Source organism: Gracilinanus agilis, chromosome 1, assembly GCF_016433145.1.
Source record: "Gracilinanus agilis isolate LMUSP501 chromosome 1, AgileGrace, whole genome shotgun sequence".
NCBI classification, from domain to species: domain Eukaryota; kingdom Metazoa; phylum Chordata; class Mammalia; order Didelphimorphia; family Didelphidae; genus Gracilinanus; species Gracilinanus agilis.
Genome location: NC_058130.1, coordinates 2,883,437 through 2,896,028, shown reverse-complemented (window position 1 = coordinate 2,896,028; position 12,592 = coordinate 2,883,437).

The following is a 12,592-nucleotide window of genomic DNA, read 5'->3' as shown; positions in this document are numbered from 1 at the left end:
TTTGAGTTAATACTTAACCCCTACTTAACACTTTGTTACCAAGTAAAGAGAAGTCACAAGTCACTTACTTGGAGAGCTCCACCCAATCAATCAGAAACTTGTGAATCCTTTGATAAGAGTTGACACCTTCAGAGGATGAGAGGTGAATCCCACAGACACTGCCCCCTGGTTAGTGCTAGGCAATTTGGAATCTGTGATTAGCCCCTGTGAAGAGGGGAAGGGACAGGAGGTGACAATAAAATGTCCTGAAAGTTTTTGGCTGGCAGTCGTCTTTGGCTTGAATCTTCAACTTGGAAGATCTTGGACTGGGACAGTGGCTTGGAGTTATGACTAGGACCTTGGCTTCAACTTGAGACCTTGGCTCTTGGACTGGCTCTTGGGTGGGCGAGTAAATGGCTTTCCTTTCCTGGTTTCTGGAGAGAGATTAGTTCCAGAGAGGTCTTCCCATCTTGGAGGAGGTCACGTGGAACTCCGGATCCTATGTGGAGGGTTAATAAGCCCTGCCAGATAGAGTAGAGCACTGGAGCTATATTTTGTGTGAACAGCTAGACATCTTCTCTACCCTCTTTTTACATTTTTCTACTTTCACTCTTTCCACCTTTTTGTAAATAAAGCTACTAAAAGTCATTTTGACTTGAGCTATAATATTTTTAAATTGGCAATCACAATATTATTTTTGAATTCTCATATATTTAGTCAAACCCTTAATTTAATTCCTTACAAGCTCGAGGAGGGCAAGGACTCCTCTGATAGTTGATTGGTGTTGCTGGTGCTTAGCCCAATGTCTGACACATGGCTGGCAAGTGAGAACTTAAGAAGCCTTTGATCTGTCTCACAGACACCCTTTACCAGCTCCTGTGGCCCTGTATGAGAGATGCTGGAATGATCCCCATTGTACTGATGAGGAAACTGAGGCCTGCAGTTGTGAGGTGACTGCCCAAGATCACCAGATAGTAAGTGCCTGAGGCCAGATTTAACTTGTCTTCCTTTTCTCCAGGTCTCACACTTGTTCAGTGTCCCTATAAACTGGTTGTCTGTTCATTACAAGAGCTTTGAGTGCCAGACTAGTCCTACTCCCATAATATACAGATGGATAAACTGAGGCCCAGAAGGGGAAGCAGTTGTCTCTAGGTCACCCAGAAAGTCAAGAATAGGGCTGGGTCAAGAATGCAGATATTGAGGTCTGGGCCTAAAGCTAAAGAGACCCTCAAGTGCTGAGACCCTTACTTATATTTGATTACTTTAAGAGGAAGCCAGGAGACTTACCTAGAGACCCTCATGGGCATCCCAAGCCTGTGGGAAAAATCTGGGGAAACCAGGGAAGGACACAAGGCCAGCCAGGCCTCACCTCCCACACTGGGGGCAAGATGGGTCCCGGAGGGCCAGAATAGACTCCATTCAAGTGGGATGGAGGGAACGGACAAGGCAGCTCAGGAGTTCTAGAAAATGGGGTGGGGAGAAATGTGGAGCCAAGATGGTGACTTAGTAGGAGCAAAAGCCTAAACCACTCTGACATTCCTTCCAAACCAATCTTTTAAAAAGGCCTCAGGAGTCAAAAACCAACAGCAAGAAGGAGAGTGAACACAAACTGAAAGGGAAGCAGAGAGAGTTGATTTTCTCAGGATGAGGGGAAACTAGAAACACAGAGGAGTGTTGGCTGACCACACACACACACACACATCCCTACTGTGCTATGTTCCACAATTGGGCATAAGCCAACTTCAGGACCCAGGACCTGGGTTACACCAACAAAAGAGCCTCTCAGACCCACCCCCTTGAAGTCCTAGGTCCAGGCACCAGCCCCCCAGTGAGGTCCAGAAGTCCATAGAGCTAGGCTCTTTCAAGCCTGCCCTGCTGCAGTAAGACCTAGCCCCAGGGCAAAATAACCCACAGTGCCAAGCCCAGCAAGTCAACAGCAGAGGAAAGAGAATCAGCAGCTTTTGGAATTCCTGATCCACAGGCAAAAAAAGACTTGGAAAATGAGCAAACAGCAAAAGAAACACTTAGCCCTCAAAAATTTCTACAGGGACAAAGAGCAAGAATAGAACTAACAGGGGACGGTGAGATCCAAGCAACCACAAGCAAGACTTCAAAAAAATGAAAAACAGAACTTGGTCTCCAGCTCTGGAAGAGCTAAAAAGGGAATTCAAAAATAAAATAAGACAGGTCAAAGAAAAATGGGAAAAAGAAATGAAAGTAATGCAAAAAGAGAATAACAGCTTAAAAGGCAAAATTAGTCAGCTGGAAAAAAAGGCACAAAAATCCAACACAGAAAAGAGTGCCATAAAAAATAGAATGGACCAAACGGAAAAGGAGAATCCAAAAGTCATAGAAGAAATTCAGTCTTTCTCTGAGGGATTTATGGTAAAGATGCTACCCACATTCAGAGGAAGGTCTGCAGGAGAGGAAACATATAAGATAAACAATTGCTTGAATGCATGGGCTGAGGTGGACATGAATGGGAAATAGACCCTGAACAAGGACACATGTTACAACCAGTGGAAATGTGCGTTGGCCATGGGTGGGGGGAGAGCGGGGGGGTGAAGGGGAAAGTAGGGGCATAAAGTATGTAAACAGGTTAAAAACGAATATTAATAAATGTCTAATAATAAAAAAATCTAATGTTATCAAGTTAAAAAAAAAAGAAATTCATGAGTAACCCTGGGCAGGTCACTTGACCCCCATTGCCCACCCTTACCAATCTTCCACCTATGAGACAATACACCGAAGTGCAAGGGTTTTAAAAAAAAAAAGAAATTCAGTCTTTAAAAATTAGAAGTAGATAAATAGAACCTAATGATTTTATAAAACATCAAGAAATAATAAAATCTAAAGAATGAAAAATAGAAGAAAATATTAAATATCTCATTGAAAAACAATTGACTTGGAAAATAGATGTTATATTCAAACTCTGAGAATTGTTAGTCTCACCTTGATTGACAAGGGAGACAGTTGGAGACATCAGAATGTTCCCAGATGCCATGAGGACAGGAGCAAAGGTAGTTGGCCTGAGGATATAAATACCCCTAACAGCCATGGGGGGGGGGTCTTTGGTCTTTGAGCTTGGACCATTGATCTTTGATCTTTGATATTGGAGTAGTGATCTGTGGATCCCTGATCATGGGTCATTGTTTCTCTCTGAATCTCCCTAAATCTTTAGGCATTTGAGTCATCATTAGCTATTAAGTATCTGGGCTCAGGAGGTGAAGGAAGGAAGGGAGGTGAAGGGTAAATGTTTCCTGAAGGCTGTCAGGCTGATGTACCACAAACTGATAATAAGGAAGCTGAGAGAGATCATTGATATCTGTACCAACTGAGTAGATTGCTCTCTCTGGTTTGGCAGTGGCCAGGCTGAACCAGAGGGAGTGAAGAACAATAGCCCAGCTTACTGAAACAATAGCCTACAGTCCTGAGGGATTATTCATCATAGATATTAGTGTGACAGGGTCTCCTATCCCCAATCTGTTCCTGATTATTCCTTTCCCTATTTAAGATCAATAGATAAAGTTTCATTAAGTACCTTCCTGAGTGGTCATTACATGATGACCCTTGGGGAAGGAGCAATGCAGTCAGATGAACAACGTGATCCAAGGCTAATAGAGCCCAATATTAATAATCAATCCAACCTCAGGTAACCCTAAAAGGGTTACCCATCCACCTGACCATTAAGGGTCCTGCCTGGGTACTGTTATTTAGAATAGGGAAATCATTATAACATCCAGCTGGGTGACAGGGTTCAGTGGTCCCCCTGCACCAGCTACCTAAGGGAATACAAGACACAGCTTCCCTAACCAATATCCCCTAGAAGAAGAAGCAGTAGCATATCTAGAGTCCTATTTTCATTTATAACAAAAACAATTGACTTGAAAAATAGATCCAGGAGAGACAATTTTTAAAAATTATCTTTATTTTATTCCAGTAACAAATTTACACATGCTTTCTGAAGTTATATGATTCATGTTCTCTCCCTCTCTTCTTTTCTTTCCCCTCCCAAAGTTGACAAGTAATTCCAGGGGGCAGCTGGGTAGCTCAGTGGATTAAGAGTCAGGCCTAGAGACTGGAGGTCCTAGGTTCAAATCTGACCTCAGACACTTCCCAGCTGTATGACCCTGGGCAAGTCACTTGACCCCCCATTGCCTACCCTTACCACTCTTCTGCCTAGGAGCCAATACACAGAAGTTAAGGATTTAAAAAAAGAAAGACAAGCAATTCCACTGGGTTATATATGTATTATCACTCAAAACATATTTCCATATTATTCATTTTTTAAGAGAATAATCTTATAAAACCAAAACCCCAAGTCCAATAACCAAATAAACAAGTGATAAATCATATTTTCATTTGCATTTCTACTCCAACAGTTCTTTCTTTTGAGGTGGATAGTAGTCCATCAGAATTGTCCTGGATAATTGTACTGCTAGTAGTAGCAAAGTCTACCACATTTGATTGTCCCACAGTATTTCAGTTGGTATGCATAATGTTCTCTTGGTTCTGCTTACTTCACTTGGTATCAGTTCATGGAGATCTTTCCAGGAGAGACAATTTAAGTGTTATTGAACTACCTCAAGATCATGACTCCCCCCCCCAAAAAAAACACCTTAGACATTATAATACAGGAGATTATCCAAGAAAACTTCCCTGACATTCTTGAATGAGAGGGCAAACTAGAAATTGAGAAAATCCACAGATCATCTCCTGCAATAAATCCCCAAATGGACACTAATAAATTGCTGGTGGAGTTGTGAATTGGTCCAACCATTCTGGAAGGCAATTTGGAATTATGCCCAAAGGGCTTTAAAAGACTACCTACCCTTTGATCCAGTTATACCACGGTTAGGTTTGTACCCCAAAGAGACAATAAGGAAAAATAATTGTATAAAAATATTTATAGCTGCACTCTTTGTGGTGACCAAAAATTGGAAAATGAGGGGGTGTCCATCTATTGGGGAATGGCTGAACAAATTGTGGTATGTGATGGGGATGGAATATGTGCTATAAGGAAAGATGAACTGCTTGATTTCTATGTGAACTGAAAAAAAACCTCCATTAACTGATGCAGAGTGAAATGAGCAGAACCAGAACAGTGTACACACAGACAGATACATTGTAGCATGATTGAATGTAACTAACTTCGCAACTAGCAGCAACGCAATGATCCAGGACAACCCTGAGGGACTTAGGAGAAAGAATGTATCCACATCCAGAGAAAGAACTGTGGGAGTAGACATGCAAAAGAAACACATGGGATCGGTCACGTGGCTCAATGGGTTTATGACTGTGTTTTGGCATTAAAAGATCACTCTATTGCAGATATGAATAACATGGAAATGAGTTTTCAACAATGATACATGTATAACTCAGTGGAATTGCTCATCAGCTCCAGGAGTGGGGAAGGAAGAAGGGTGGGAAAAATCATGAATCATGTCACTATGGAAAAATATTCTAAATAAATACATTTTAAATTTTAAAAAATAAATTCCCACAGGACAACTCCCAGGAATGTCATAGCCAAGCTCAAGAGCTCCCAGGCCAAGGAGAAAATACTGCAAGTGGCCAGAAAGAAATAACTCAAATATTATGGGAGCCCCGGTCCATGGATGCACAGGATCTGGCAGCTTCCACACTGAAGGACTGGGAGGCTTGGAATATGATATTCTGGAAGGCAAGGGAACTGAGTTTACAACCAAGAATCACCTACTACCCATCAGAACTAACTCTATTCTTTCAGGAGAAAATATGGTCATTTAATAAAATGGAATATGGGGCAGCCTGTGGCCCAGGCTGGTCAGATTGGGGTCTTAAAGATCAGAATGGGAAAAACTGGAGGCTTTGCAGCCTTGGAGATTCCAGACAAAGGGGAGCTGGTTGAGTATTAGGGAGGGGGCAGAGGACCGGAGAAGGGGCAGACAGCTCAGCATTCTAGAAGATAGGGCAGCCTGTGGCCTAGGCTGGTCAGAGCATTCTGGCTGGGAAGACAGGACTCAGAAACATTAAGCCACTCACCTACTGCATGCCCAACACTGTCCTGGGCACTCACTGTGACACTTAGATCCAGGGAGCCCTGGCCAAGGTCAAGCAAAGGGCTAGAGAATGGGGCTCCTGGCCCCTTTGGAGGAGGAACAGAGCTGGTGGGTGGTCTGGGGCTCTTGGAAGCTTGTTCCTAGCTCCTGCATCCCATCCTGGGAGAAGGCCTCGGGGGTTCCTCCAGCCTCCCTGCTCTGCCTCTAGTATCCTGCAGGACCCCTTTCCTGAAGACAGAAACCACTCAGCCATCCCTAGACCCCTCTTTGAGCTCAGGCCCTCAGGCCCAGAGTCCTGAGGGGCAGGAGAGGCCCTTGGGCCTGATCTGCTGGACTTTCTAAAAGTAGCTGGACTTTATCAAATGGTTTTTGGAATGGAGGGAGGCAAGTTTGCATTGTGGAAAGGGAATCGCTTTGGAATCCCAGGGCTTGGGTTCAAATCTTGCCTCTGGCACATATTACCCGAGTGACCCGGGGCAAGTCATCTCATGCCGATGGGTCTGTTTCCTCATCTGTAAAACGAGAAGGCTGAACTTGCGTGGCCTCAAAGGCCCTTTCCAAATCTAAGGTACCATGATGTCCACCCCAGGGTCTGCCTTGAAGCCCCCTCACTGGGGGGCCCCTCTGCTCCCCACTCCCACCCCTACCTCGACTGGCCCATCTCCCGCCACCTCCACTGCTCCTCCCACGTCCCCTGCAGGGCGTGGGCCCAGCCCCGTCCTGATCCAGGCAGAGGAAGAGTGGGCCATGGCCCCAGGAGAGCTCCAGGCCGGCGAATGGAAAAACGCTATATTTATCCACCTCGGCTGTCTCCATGGCTGTGGCCTGGGAACCAGGTCTTCCTGATCTCCAGGCCAGGAGAGGAAGGGGATGGAGTTCATTCCATTCCTGTAGGCTGGCTCCAAAGCCCAATGGACTCTGGCCCCTTCCGCCTGTGCCCGGCCCTCAGGGCGGGCGATGAGTGAAGAGCCCCGGGTAAGGGCTGAGTCAACGGGAAGGAGCAGGGATGGAGGGGCCAGCCTGCTTCTGGGTCAGCCAGCACCGCTCTGAGGCTCCTTCCTGAACCTCTTCTGTGGCCCATCCCATGTGACCCATCCAGGCTGGCTCCATCGAGCTGGGAATCGGGGTCCGGTGCAGGACAGCCAGCTGGGCCGGCAGGGCCGGACCCCAGAGTTCCTCCTTTGGACCTTGCAGGAGGGCCCAGCAAGAGAGCGATGTGGCCCGGGAGGGCCCGGGGGAGCCGGGGCAGAAGGGCAAGGTGCTGCTTGGCTGGGCTTTGGGGCTGGGCCAGCTCATAGAATCGGAGCTGGACGCTGCAGGAACGTAAGGATTGTCACTGGAACCTCCTCCTCATTGTACAGGGGAGCCTGAGACCCAAAGATGAAGGCCTTGGCAAAGGGCATGCCCAGGGGAGAAGCGGGATTCTGTGACTTTGGACCGGCTCTAAGGGGCTGAGAGGTGGCAGGAAGGCGTCCCAGACCTAGGAAAGAGCCTGGCAGGGCTGCCCAGGGATCACTTTGAGACCTTGGGTCAGTCACCTTCCCCTCTCTGCCTCAGGTGCCTCCTCCATAAACAGGTGATCTCTCGGTGGGAGTGGGGGTCCCCATGGCAGCCACACAGAATCAGAGTGGCTGTGATTGTGGGAAGAGAGGGCAAAGATGCCCACCCGGAAGTGTGCCCCCCTAGGACTGCCACCTCCCAGCCTCAGCCAGGCCCGTGGAGAGAGAGAATGTGGTCAAGCCCCTCAGGCTGGAGCGGAGGGAGGCCTCCATCGGCTCTAGCGCTTAGACTTTAAAGAACTCTACAGGCAGGACCTTATTGGGACCTTGCTACCCCCTGGGAGGGAGGGAGGCTTTGTCATTCCCATTTTACAGATGAGGTAACTGAGGCCTAGAACGCTCTCCTCCCTCACTTCAGCTTCCAATGAAAATCCCACCTTCCAAGAAGCCGTCTCTGCTGTATCTCTTGGATAGACCTCGTGTTTGTGCTGTCTCCCTCCTTCGACTGGGGGTTCCCTGAGGTCAGGGGCTCTGTTTGCCCTCTCTCTGTTTCCCTTGGGCTTAGCACAATGCCTGGCACACAGTAGGGGCTTCATAAATGCTTGTTTCCTTGACTTGGGCTGACTCACGATCACAATCGCCATGCTGGTGCCCACCTTCTGGGCTGGGTGCCTCAGCAGCCAGGGAGGGTTTTCTCATCCTTGACCACTCCCAGTCTAATGAGCGAGATGGTCGCTGGAAGATAGGCCAGTCCTGTGATCACCGAGGATTAGGTAGGACCTCTAACCCCTGGGCCCGGGCCCAGGAGGTGGGGAGACCGGAGTCACCGTCCTGGTCCTCAGGAGGTCTCTGGGCTCACGACACCGGGCTGGAGGGGACCTGCTGGCACTCGTTCAGAGGTAAATGAATGCTGTGGCTGACAGGGCCGGGCAGCAGAGAAGGAAGGACCTGAGCCCTGGAGAGGGGAGCCGGCCTTCCCCAGGGGCTCCTGGGGCTTCAGAGGGGGGTGACCACCGAGCCAAGCCCAGGAGCCCTGAGGTCACCCCTCGAGTGAGCTGCTTTCCCAGCTGTGGCCCATGACCCATCCGACCCTGCCCGCTGGGGGCTGTGAATGTGCAGGGCAGGGGACGGCGCTTCCTTTCAGCCACTGGCCATCCACCTGGCATCCATGGTGTTCCTTGGGTACGAGACTCTGGGCCCCGCCGAGCCCGCTGCGCCTGCTCCCCAGCCCCAGTTAGCCTGACCCAATTGGCCACTTCCATTTCCAGCCCCGTTTCCTCCACGCCACCCCCACCTTGGCTGCACCCGGCACCCAGACGGTGTCCATTACGGGCCCCTCCTCTGCCGTGCCTTGTTTCGTGACGAGCTCCAGACCGGCCGTGCCCACCCTACGCCTCCTCACGGGTGTCCTTTGGGAAACCTCAACCTTCATTCTTCAGAGCTCACGGAATCCCACGATTCCATCGACTCCCGGCCAGGCGGTAGAGGAAGAGCCGTGACGTCAAGGTGGCCCTTTGGGCCAGGGAGAGCCTGGAGGTTGTTAGCGGCTCCCTGCGTGCTCTGTGCTGCCGCTTAGCGTTCAGCCCGGCTCGCTGGCCGCTGGCACGGCGTCCAGGGCTGCCCGAGAGCTACCCAGCCCCCCCCCCCATCAGAGTGAGACGATCCAATCCCTCATCCACTTGGTCCAGCCTGGGTGGAGTGGGTGAGAGAGCACCTCTTGGAGGAGCTTCTGCAGGAAACGGGGGCTCCGTGCGGGGTGCCCGATGTCCTCTGCAGACAGAAGTCTCTGGAGCCCAGCTGGCCTCGCGCTGAGGAGCATCGTCTGGGCACCAGGGGCCCCTGGTGGGTGCCACACTGACCGTCGCTAGCCCTGGTCCACTACAAGGGCTTTGGCCACCCGACCCACGGAGAAAGGGGAAATCCCGATGTTTTCTGGGCCGCTTCCCAGTGGGCTGCAGACTCCGCTGGTCCCTGAAGGATCTCCCAGGAATCCCGGTTTTAAAATCACTTGTCAGTTTAAAAAGCCCTCGTGCTCCCGTAGGTCACCCGGAATACAGTGACTGATGAGTTTCTGGTGGGTTTCTCGGGGGACGTCTCTCCTCACCATTCCATAGTGGTCGGAAGAACTCAGGCTGCGAGGGACCCCAGAGGCCTTCCCCCTCATTGTACAGACGAGGAAACTGAGGCCCATAGAGATTAAGGGACTTGTCCAAGGTCACACAGGTAGAAAGTGGCAGGATTTGAACGAAGATCCTTGGACTACGGCTTCTCCACCGTACTATGCTGCCTCATTTTGCTTGGATTTCACTCACGCAAGTAACCGTTTTCCATCCTGGATATTTCCCGAAGACAGCATGATCTTCTGGGAAAACGTCCCAGGGGGAGTCCGAGAAGAGTTGGGTGCCCGCTGTGCCCCCGTGGGCTTGGAGGAGATGGCCGGCTGGGTAGGGTCCGCCTTGAGGTTGCCCCAAAGCTTTGGTTGCTTGTTTTCCCCCCGGAGCTCCTTCCAGGGCCCTGGGCTTCGGGTCCATCCAGGTGCTCGAGCTCTCCCACAGGCCCCCGATTCCTGGACTGCGGGAACCCTCCGTAGTACGAAGGAGGGACGGGCACAGCGGCCCCAGGACCAGATTCCCCTCTAGGGACGCGTGTGTGCACGTGTGAACACGGGCTCGCCCCGTCTTTGCTCTTCTGCCCCAGGCCGTCCCCAGGCTCGCCCTCGCCCAGGCCATCTCGCCCTCCCTGCATGCAGCTTTTCCACCTCCTCACTGACGAGTGGGTGTCGTCTCCCCGCTTTGGGGCACTCAGAAGCTTCTCGGGGGCCCCGAGCGCCGGCACAGGGCAGGCACCCCGCGGGGGCCTCCGAAGTCCTCGGCCCCGCGCTGCTCTGGGGCGGAGCAGAATGGAGGTGGGGGTGAGCCGCCCGTCACTCCCGCAGCCCCAGAGCTGCACCCGCAGACTTGCCATCCTGCTCTTCTAGAAGGGCAGATCTGCCTTCGGCTGGGGCCCAGCCTCCAGGGAGGCCACGGGGGGGGGGGGGTCTGTGTGAGCCGGTCAGGAGGGGACGGCAAGCGGACTGCCGTGGAGCCGCGAGTGATCTTTGATGAAGAAGCTCATGGGGAACAGTCGCATCCTCGGCTCCATTTCTCTGCCTCCACGGGCTCCCCCCCAGGGGGCTTCTGCCCACCATTGGCCCCACCTGCCAGGTTCTGGAATGCAGAATCTTCTCCCACAAGGACTTTTCAGGGCAGGAGGGGGAAGGAGAAGGGGGCACACACGCGGGCACCAACGTGGGCGCAGACGGTAGGAGACTTGCCCAAAGTCACTCAGACGGCATGAAAAGGGTCAGCGGTGTTGGGGGTGATGGGAGAAGACCAAAGCGGAAGAGCTTCGGACACTGGCCTCCTCAGCAGGGCTTGTCGTCCAGTGAAGCTTCTCTTCTCCAAGTGCTAAAACACTCTTCTGTCTGAAATTGCACTATTAGAAATTCATTCCTTTGGGCTGAGGCCCTGGAAGCCCCAGGCAAGAGGGAAAGCTCTCTTCTCCGAGAAGACTTCCTCAAGAAGAAGAGCTTTAAGAGCAGCTTGACCGGCCAGAGAGGACCCGGGGGACGCGAGGGTGCCCGATAGGCACTGGCCCTCCCTCCCTCCTCCAGGGCTCAAGCTCCCTGCAGATACTCTCCTACCACCCGCTCTGAGGCAGACTCGTTCATGCATTCAGGCTCTGCCGTGTGCAGGACGCTCTGGGCCACAACGGAGGGAGGAGACGTGGTCCTCGGGCCTGCCCTCGCCCCAGCGTGCCGACGATGCCAGGCTGCGCCCTGTGTGCCCGGCTCCCCTGGCATGAGAAATCCCCCGGCCATTTCCCATCTCTCCCGCACGGGCCAGCGATGGTGGCAGAGCCTCTTGGCCCGGCTGGAAGACCCAGGAGCAGAGCCTCCCCTTCCCAGGGCCCCCTCGGAGTATTAGGAGGGCCGGAGCCTCCCCGGCCATGGAAACGTCAGCCCCACAAGAGCATCCTTGACCTATCGCCAGCCCTGCTCACACACTGCCAGGGCCGGGGAGCTCACTCCCTCTCGAGGCCTTTCGGCTCCAGCATCTTTGGATGTTGCCCCGTTTCCAAGACCCACCAAGCCCGAAACAGAGCGGAAGAGTGTTCTGAGTCAGCCTGTGCATGGCGATACGGGGGCTGAAGCCCCACCCACACCCCTATCTCCCCAGCCAGGTGCCCGCAGTGCTGCCCCACCTCCTCCTCCGCCTGATGTCGGTGCCAGCCAAAGTCCTCCCTTGGCACTAAAGGTGAGAGAGGAGGATGCCCCTCCCCCTTCTCTGGGGGAGCTACTTTCTCCCTCTTTTTCTTTGTTAGATGTGGGGGCCGCCTGGCAGGGGAAGAGCAGGGGCCCAGATCCACTGGGGAAAGCAGGGATGCAGGAGGAAAGACATCAGGGAAAATGGCACAGGGTGTTGGGTGGTGCCCAGATGCTGGCAACTGGCAAAGCCCACAGAGGCCTTTCTTTCTGTGAGGGGAGAGAGGGGCCCCTCCACCCTCAAGGCAGCTGGTCTTTGTGTCTCCTGGCCGTTGAGCTCAGTGCTTGGCATGGGTGACAACTGGTGCGTAGGGAAAACCTGGCCTGTGGAGAAGAATGGTGGGAGGAGTGTGTGTGTGAATGATGTGTAAGGTGTGAGAAAGTATGTATGAATGGGAATGTGTGTGAGTGTGAGTGTGTGTACAAGTGTGTGTATGTTAGTGTGAGTATGTGATAAAGTGTGTATGAGTGTGTGAATGTGTGTGAGTGTGTGAGATGTACATGTGTGTGTGAGAGAGAGAATGAGTATGAGTGTATGAGTGTGTGTGAGTGTGAGTGTGAATGTGTGTGAGTGTGTGTGTATGAGTGCGTGTATGTTAGTGTGAGTATGTGATAAAGTGTGTATGAGTGTGTGAATGTGTATGTGAGTGTGTGAGCATGTACATGTGTGTGTGAGAGAGAGAATGAGTATGAGTGTATGAGTGTGTGTTAGTGTGAGTGTGAATGTGTGTGTGAGTGTGTGAGAGAACGAGTGTGAATGTGTGTGAGTG